The 9,483-nt window shown below is 39.1% G+C and overlaps 1 protein-coding gene across 2 annotated transcripts in view; it reads right to left on the bottom strand.

Annotated features, from left to right (window-relative positions):
• Ehmt1 (euchromatic histone lysine methyltransferase 1) overlaps window positions 1-9,483 on the bottom strand; it is a 191,478-nt gene that overhangs the window by 156,668 nt on the left and 25,327 nt on the right. Inside the window, exon 1 of one of the 2 annotated variants that reach the window (XM_033759224.1) lies at window positions 6,923-6,943. The exons of the other annotated variant lie outside the window; for it this stretch is intronic. The gene's annotated coding sequence lies outside the window, so the exon portion shown is untranslated. Of the gene's footprint in view, window positions 1-6,922; window positions 6,944-9,483 lie in introns of those variants that run through there. 2 annotated transcript variants of the gene reach the window in all.

The raw sequence follows: 9,483 nt of genomic DNA, 5'->3' as shown, positions 1-9,483 counted from the left end.
AAAAGTATCTGAATACATTTCTCCAAAAAGATATACACACAGCCAATAAGCACATGGATGTCCAATATCATTAGTCATCAGCGAAACACAAATCAAAACTGAGATACCACTTCAGTAACAACTCTCAGAAACGATGTTAAAAAACTGGAACACTGGGCCAGGGATTTGGCTCAGTGGTTCTGCCACCTGCCTTGTAAGCACAAGTTCTGAGTTCGATCCCCAACACCAAAAACACAAAAAACAAAAAACAAAAAACGAAAAAAACCTGGAACACTCATACACTGCTGGTACAGCCACTACATAATATGATACAGCCAGGCCAGGAATTTAACTCAGTGGTGCTGCCACCTACCTCACAAGTGCAAGGTCCCAAGTTTGATCCCTGGTACCAAAAAAGAAAAAGAAAGAAAAAAAAAAAAAAACAGCTGTATTTAATATGGTACGGCCACTATGAAAACATACCAACAATCCTTCAAACAGTTCTCTACCTGAGATCACTGTGGATTGACTCACTCTTGTAAGAAGTAATACAGAGACCCTATGCACTTTGGTCAGTGTATTATTAGTCCCTGAGGTTGCCTTAATGAAACCCTACAAACAGGGTGTCTTATAACAGCAGAAACTAATCTTCATCCTCTCCTCATTCTAGAGGCTGGACGTCTGCAGACAAGTCAAGCTGCTGGCAAAGCTATCCCCCTCCTCACCTCTTCCAGCTTCTGGGGACTGTGGCAATATGCGCCATTCTTTGGTTTACTTGTCCCTCACTCCAAGCTCTTCCTGCACTGTTACAAGGCCTTCTTCCTGGTGTGTCCTCTCATCTTACAAATACAGCAGTACTGGGCCTACCCTAACGCTAGGATGACTTCATGTCAAACTCCTTAATCACCTCTGCAAAGATCTTTTGTACCAAAAAGTCGTATTCTGGGCTATCAGATGAACTTGAATCTGAGAGTCAACCCACTAATGCCCAGTTTCCCCCAATGGTAACATTTTACAAAACTAAAGTATGGCTAGATGCATAGGCATGCCCCTATAATCCCAGCTACTCAGGAAGCTGAGGCAGGAGGATTTCAAGTTTGAGGCTAACCTGGGCAACATAGCAAGACCCTACCTTAAAAAAAATAATAATAATTATACTATAGCATGACAACATAATCAAGAACCAGGATCACTCTGGCTTTCAGGACGGAAAATGGATAGGGTTGTTGGTATCTTCATCTGTTTTTTTCTGTTATTATAACTGAAAACCTGAGTTTGGGTAATTATAAAGAACTGAAGTTTATTTCAATTCATGGTTTGTAGAAACTATGAAGTCCAAGAACACAATGCCAGCATCTGGAGGGTCTGATGCTGCTTCAGCTCATGGTGAAAAAGAAAAGATGAGCCAGTACTTGGGCAAAGGAGAAAAAGAGGCCAAACTAATGCAACAGCTAAGCCATTCTGGAAAGAAAAGCATTAACCCATTCATGATCTTCCACCCCCACAACTGGGTCCTGCCTTCCAACCACATAGAATAGAAGGAAAAGAGGTTCTAGCATGTCAACTCTGAGGAGCACATCCAAACTGTAACACGTAGAGATAGCATGGAAGCAGAAAAACTAGGAAGACCAGTTAAGGGTGACAACTATAATCCAAGCAAGAAAGAAATGGACTGGATCCAGGTAGTGAAGCCATTAGAGGGAGAGTGGTGAGAGAATGGGTCATGTTCTGAAAGGAGAGCCTACAAGATTTTCTGTCTTGGGCCAGGGATTTAGCTCAGTAGTGCTGTGCCTTCCTTGCAAGCACACAGTACTGAGTTCAGTCCCCAGATACAGAAAAAAAAAAAGATTTTTCTGTCCGACTGTCAGTTAGGAGAGGAAAGGCAGAACTAAATGATTCCTTGTTGGCATTTTCACAAAGAAAAAGGCAAATTTTTACACTAACTTAGGCAAAATGACATCCAAGTACAAAAAGTATCTTTGCATGGTTCAAATCTGTTTCAAACAGTATTCCTCACATAAGCTTTGCATATCTTATTAAAACTTAGCTCAGTGGTTCCATTGCCTGTCTCAGAAACACAAGGAAAGGAAAGGAAAAGAGTTCAGAGTTTTATCTTTTGTGCTGTTCTTGTAAACAGGGTTTCTGTTCTGTACATATGAAGACTACTGATTTCATGTCAGTTTATATTCAGGCCTTTACTGAATGATTTCACTGCTCTGTTTCAGCACTGACTCATAGGTTTACCAAGCAAGCATAGTTCATCTCACTCACAAACAGTTTCACCACTTATTCTATAATTCTTTTGCTTCTAATAGTTCTCATCTTATTGCACTGCTCAATCTCACCAATAAATTATTAGAGATCAATGGGGATGATAGCAGCCTTGTCTTACTCCTGATATTGGTGGGAATACCTCCAGAGTTAACCCACCAAGACAGAGAAATAACTTAGAAAGTGGAGAGATTTAGATGGGTGGTAGATGGATGGCTAACAGACTGGATGAATGGACCACTTGGTACAACAAATGGCAAGGTGCATGCATGTGTGCAAAAGTGTCAAGCCAAGATTTTTACTCATAATGCTCTGTCTAGCAGATTTTGCATGTGTTTACATAAGCACCACAAGGCATAAAATATACCCACACTACTGTTCTGTTATGTAAACATGTATTATACCTAATGGAATACAGGTGTGACTCACAGCAGCTGCACCTGGGGAAAGCAAAACCTGACTATGCACTCACCCAACTGGCAGATAAATGGCATGGTGTGCACAGGAGCTCTAAAGCAGCAAGAGGTGAATTTTGCCCATGATATGTTTACTGCTAAATTTCTGTACATCTAGGATGTTCAAAAAAAAAAGTTTTCTTTTGATTTTTCTGGTTAGACATATGCCAAATCAGTACAATGGCTCATGAAATACCAATTGCAAGTTTTGGAGGAGGTCAAAAGTGAATCATCAGACTACTCATACATGGATGACAAAGGTGGCAATAACTTTGATGCTGGCCATGTGAGACAAAGTTCCTGCAACAGTGAAATGGAACAAAAAACAACTGACACAGACACAGGGAATGCAGACCTTCTTGACAAAGAAAACAGCAATGTGAGTACGTATCTGACCAGTTAAAATGGTACAAAATGGTCATGCAACCAAATAGAATGATCCAATATTAGAACTACATCTGAAAATATAGTGATGATCTTGGCAGTGGTGAAACCTATTGGACAGAACACCAGCACTGCCACTCAGGGTTGGAATTGTAACAGTTGAAATACTACAAGATGTTATAAAACACACAAATGTTGAAATACAAGTAAAATGTTTTATATGCACGAACAGCCATACTCAAAAGTGTATTATGACATCTCACTAGCTGAAACTGAAAGCATTCCTGGGTCTGCTGTACTTAGCAGGGCTTTCTCATGGTAATTGCAGGAATGCAAAAGACTTATAGAAAAGCTGAGGTTCAGAAAATAATGACACTGAGATGTGGTTTCCTTCAAAACTGCCTGAGGTGGGCCAGGGATTTGGCTTAGTGGTTCTGATGCCTGTCTCACAAGCACAAGGGTCCAAGTTCAATCCCCAGTACCAAAAAAAAAAAAAAAAAATTGCGTGAGGCTTGATGACAAAACCATCCACCAAGAAAGAAAAAGAACTGATCATCTAGCTGCTATATCTGTTCACTATTTGAGAGATTTGTGGGCAATTGTTCAACAATTTACACACCATCTGAATATGTGACTATTGATGAACATCTTGCAGCATTTCATGGCTGCTATAGTTTCAGGCAGTACAGTGGACCCTCAAATTATGTCTAGACTGACATGAACAACTTGGGTTATGAACAGAATTTTAGTTTAAACTTACAACCAAAGTTTTGAATGACCAGTCGCTTGTGCTTACAGATGGTCCCAGATATAAATTTATCCCTTAAAGAGTTCTGAAAGAAACATAACAACATCCTCTACTATGTGGGGCTAATTGAGAAATCCTAGGCTAAGAACTGCCTGGAAGAAAGTGTGGCCTAAAATTATACAGGAGACTTTGAAGGCTGTGTAAAGGAGCCTGAACCTTCAACTGACCAACATGAGTTACAATCAGCTCTCAACAACGAATTAAGTTCGTAAGTCAAGGGTCCACTGGAATGCCCAAAAAAACCCTTCAAGATAGGCATAAAAGTTTATGACCTTGTACATGGGTAAGACTTATTATGCTTTCAATTTAGAAATTTAACCTGGAATTCAGCCACCAGGTCCTTATTCATATAGTAATAAACCAAATGATATTGTAAACAGACTTGTTGCTCCCATCTCCCAAATTAATTGGAATGTTTACTTGGTTTACCAGTTTCCAACTGATGTTACACTTGCTAACAGAGAACAGGTTAAACAGCATAGGAACTGTATGCAGGAACAAACTAGAAATTCCAAATGAAATGCTGTAATTTCAAAGCAGAGAACTGTATAGTCTTTGGATTTCAGAAAGCTGCAACACTAGACTCATACATGGCAAAGAAAAACAAACTTGTACCACTGATGTCACTGCACCATGATGGAAATACTGAGAGGGAAACCTCGACAAACGGATGCCTGAGATGGAAACTTTCTATAAAAAAAAAAACAAAGGCAGAACAGATATTGATGAGTTATGCAGCAACTAGGATGTCAATAGAAATACAAAGGATTGTCTAATGATTTTGTTTTACTCGATCCTAAACATGTGGCATAATTTAATAGTTTACAAAGAAAATAACAAGTGCAAAATACCACCGAGAAATTTTTTTTTTGGTACCAGGGTTTGAACTCAGGTCCTTGTGCTTGCAAGGCAGGTGGTGGAACCACTGAGCTAAATCCCCAGCCCACAGAGAAATTTTCTTAGAGGACTGGGACTGGTACTCATAAGAGATCATTTATAACAGAGGAAAAAATAATGTTTCTGCCCAGGTAACTACACAAAAAAATTATGGAGCACATTGGTGAGCAGACAGGTGAACAAGGAGGCACAGCATCACAAAGACCTACTACGACAACAGGAAAACCAAAAGGAAGTCAACTGTGCCCTACAAAAAAGGACAAAAAAACAAAACATGTGCTATCAGTATAGCAATACTAGTAGTGTATGGAGTATGCAGTTTTCATGTGTGAAGACTGCAATGGGTGTCAAGGGTTGAAACAAAGTATTATTTCTATGGTAGATTTGTTTGTATTTACATTGGAGTTCACACAGGGTTTTTTTCTGATGTTATCTTTTAGGGTTTTAAAGCAAGTAAACAACTGATGCAAAAATGTTGATGTCTATTCTAAGCACTCATTACATGTCAGATATTTTATTTTATTGCTATCTTATTTTCCTGCTAAGTGCATATTGTGTAAGACAGTAGGGAGCTCCTGACAAAACAGAAGACAAGAGAGATTACAAGAATGGCCTGCCAACAGGAAAAGAAAGTTAACACATGTGCTATCAGTGTAAGCAAGACATGTGCATGGAACATGCAAACTGTCATGTGTGAAGACTGCCTTGGGTGTGACAACAGAGGCAAAGATTATTTTTGTTGTAGAGTTCTGTTGGCGTTTTCATTGTAGTTCATGTTTATTTCTGATGTTACCTTTTAGGTTTTGTAAGCAAATACACAGCCATGAAAATGTTGATGTTCTAAACACACAATACATACTTAGAATTTAATACTTTCATTCAAAAAATTAGGTTACTTTCCTTGCTGGAAAAGCTAAACAATGAAATATTTCCTTATGAAAAAGACCCATTTTTTTGTTTTTAGTTAGATCCAAGAGTTGGGTCATAACAGTATAAAAACAAACAACACAGAAAACCAAAGAGCCCTATCATAAAACTAAGATTTCTCAGAGTCACTGCCTATACACAGTCTACAGAACAGCCTCCAGCCAACAGGCAAAAGCATTCCAGGGTTCTAAGCTTAGTTACTTTTCTCATTGCTGAGACCAAATACCTGACACCCACAGTTAAAGGAGGAAAGGTTCATTTCAGCTCATAGTTTGTAGAGGTTTCAGTCAACGGTCAGCTAATTTGAAGGCAAGATGGCATGGCAGAGAGGCAAGCATCACAGAGAAGAAATAGTCTATGACAGGGCAGGCAGGAAACAGGAAAGCTGCAGCAGTGGCAAGTTTGCCTCTCTTCTTTTCCCTTTATATTCCATTCAGGCTATTGATTGGTGCCACCTACATTCCGGGTAGGACTCCCATTATCCACACTCAGAACTATGCTAATTCCAATCACTGGAATAACTTAGTATCACATACCCCAGATGCAGCCACCTCTGAAAGCCCCACCTATGAGCCCCTGGTACTTTGAGGGGACATCTACACATAAGCCATGACATAAGCATATAAGACTCAAAGGGCCAAACAGTCCTGCAAGACCCAAAAGCATCAGTACTGAGGGTAATATGCCAACAGTTTCACCAAATTTGGACTTGGTTTCCTAACACACAGCAAATGCAAACAGTGAAAGAGTGCTCTCGGGAAGAAAGAAGCAAAAGGGACAGAGAGTCTGCACAGATTCTCCTGAGGTGGTTCCCCAGGTGAACAGGAGAGCTGCTGAGGCAGGAAGATCACAAGTTTGAGGATAGACTGGGCCACACAGTGAGTTCAAAGCCAGCCTGAACTACACAGTGAGATTGTCTCAAAAAAACAAAAACGAAAAAGAAAATATACAAATTTATAGGCAGCAAGTCTGATATTATGGTGCACATCTGTAATCCTAGCACTCTGAAAGGCTGAGGCAGAAGGATCGTTAGCTAAAGCCCTGTCTGGGCAATTTACCAACATACATGCCTCAAAACAAAATTTTAAAAATGTTATAATTTTTAAAAAATTATAGAAGGCAACATGTACTAATTTCCTAGGCCAGCTAGTACAAAGTACCATAAACTAAGTAGGGTAAGAACAAAAATTCATCGTCTCACAGTTCTGGAGGCCAGAGTATGGAATCAAGTTGTCAAACGAACTTGGCTCTGTGAGGTGCCTAGAGGAGACTGGTCTTCCTGGCCTTCTCCTCTCCACTAAAGCTTCCAACTGAAGAAAAACCAAAAAAAGAGCAAGCTAAAACCAAAGCAAGCATAAAGGAAATTAAGAATGGAAAAATATGAAATAAGACTAGGAGAAAAAGTACCAACAAAATAAAAAGTAAATTAGAGTTGGTGGTGAACACCTGAAATCCTAGGACTCTGAGAGGATGAAGAAAGTATACTGCAAATTCAAACTCAACCTGGGCAACTAAACAATTATTGAGACTTTTGTCTCAAAAACATAAAAAACAAAAAAGGCTGGGGATGTAGCTCACTACAAAGGCCCTGGATTTGATCCTCAGTACTGCCAAAAAATAAAAACTAGAAATCAACCTAAAACCACTTACAATTATAGATGCAAAAATCATCCACAAAATGCTAGCAAATCAAATCCATCAAGATGTAAAAAGGATTGGCTATCATAACGAATTGGGTTTACTGGTTCAACATATGAAAGCCAACTTTAATACCTCACCATCACAAAGGGAGATGTGGCAGGTATAACTCAGTGGCAGAACACCAAAAAAAGAAAGGGGGAAAAAAAATCACATAATCACCTCCTTAGATGTAGGAAAATCATGTGACAAAATCCAAAACCCCTTTATGATTAAGAAAATAGCCAAATGTGGTAATGCATGCCTATAATCCTACCTCCTCAGGAGGCTGAGGCAGGAAGACTACAAATTTGAGGCCTGCCTAAGCAACTTTGTGACGCTCTATCTCAAAATATTTTTAAAAATTTAAAGGCTAGAGATATAGCTGAGTGCTCCCTGGCTAAGTCTCTAGCACTGCAAAAACAAACAAGCTGGGGCCCAAATAGTAGCTCAGTGATGCCGCGCCTGCCTGGCAAGCACAAGGTCCTGAATTCAATTTCTGACTTCACAAAAATAAAAATAAAACAAAACTCAAAAAACTGAGAATAAAAACAGAACTTCCATGGCCTAATAAAAGGCATCTATGAAGAAGTTCATAGCTATGAATATGAGTGTGAAAGCTTTGCCCTAAGGTCAGGGTTCAGGCTGAGTTGTCCACTTTCCCATGTCCATTCAACATTTCACTGGGGATTCAGGCCTGAGCCATTAGGCAGGGGAAAATAATAATATAAGGTATCCACATTTCAAAGCAAAAAGAAAAAATCTGTTCTCAGATGACATGATTTTGTACAGAGAAAACCCCAAGTAATTCACATCCCCAAAAAAAGAAAACAAAAATTTGTGAGGCTGAAGCACAGAATCCAAACTTTGAGCCTACCTTGGCCAACTTAGCAAATTAGCAAGCTGCAGCAGTGGCAAGTTTGCCTTTCTTCTTTTCCCCTTCTATTCCATTTAGGCTACTGATTGGTACCACCTACAGTCTGGGTAGGACTCCCATTATCCACACTCAGAACTATGCTAATTCCAATCACTGGAATAACTTAGTATCACATACTGTCTCAAGATAAAATAACTAAATTAATTAAAGAAAACATGCCAGGTATGGTGGCACATGCCTGGAATCCCAGGATTGCTTCAAGTTCAAGACCAGCTTGCACTCACAGTGAGCTGAAGGCCAGCCTGAAACTTAGAACAAAAGCTCTAGGTTCAATCACCAGTCCCAATAAATAAATAAATAAATAAATAAATAAATAAATAAATAAAACTACTAGAGATAATAAACAAAGTTCAACAAAGTTGCAGGCTACAAAACCAGTATATAAAAATCAACTGTAGGACCAGGGATTTAGCTTAGTGGTGCTGCCCGCATGCCTTCCAAGTGCAAGCTCCTGAGTTTGATCCCTGCACGAAAGAAAGAAAGAAAAGAAAGAAAGAAAGAAAGAAAGAAAGAAAGAAAGAAAGAAAGAAAGAAAGAAAGAAAGAAAGAAAGAAAGAAAGAAAGAAAGAAAGAAAGAAAGAAAGAAAGAAAGAAAGAAAGAAAAAGAAAAGAAAAGAAAAGAAAAGAAAAGAAAAGAAAAGAAAAGAAAAGAAAAGAAAAGAAAAGAAAAGAAAAAGAAAATCAACTGTATGTCTATACAAATCACTGTCTCATACAGTCCAATCTAAATTTATAATAGCATTAAAAAGAATAACTGTTGGCCGGGTGCAGTAGCGCACGCTTGTAATCCCAGCACTTGGGAGGCTGAGGCAGGAGGATCGCTGCAAGTTCAAGACCAGCCTGGGCTACATAGTGAGTTCCAGGTCAGTCTCAACTACATAGTGAGACCCTGTCTCTAAAAACCAAAAATAAAAATAAAAAATAAAAAGAACAACTGTTTCCAAGAAATAACTGCTAAACTTTCACATGAAAATACTGTTGAAGAAATTAAAAAGAGAGGCCAGGGATCTAGCTCAGTGTTTCTGCAGCCTGCCTCACAAGTAAGTGCAAGGTACCAAGTTCAATTCCCAGTATCAAAACAGAAAAGGAAGGAAGGAAGGAAGGAAGGAAGGAAGGAAGGAAGGAAGGAGAGAGAGAGAGAGAGAGAG

This window comes from Fukomys damarensis, unplaced genomic scaffold, assembly GCF_012274545.1.
Source record: "Fukomys damarensis isolate Sample0158 unplaced genomic scaffold, DMR_v1.0_HiC HiC_scaffold_36, whole genome shotgun sequence".
Lineage (NCBI taxonomy): Eukaryota > Metazoa > Chordata > Mammalia > Rodentia > Bathyergidae > Fukomys > Fukomys damarensis.
Note: the sequence above shows the minus strand (reverse complement) of the source record. Positions and strands in the feature narration are given on the sequence as shown.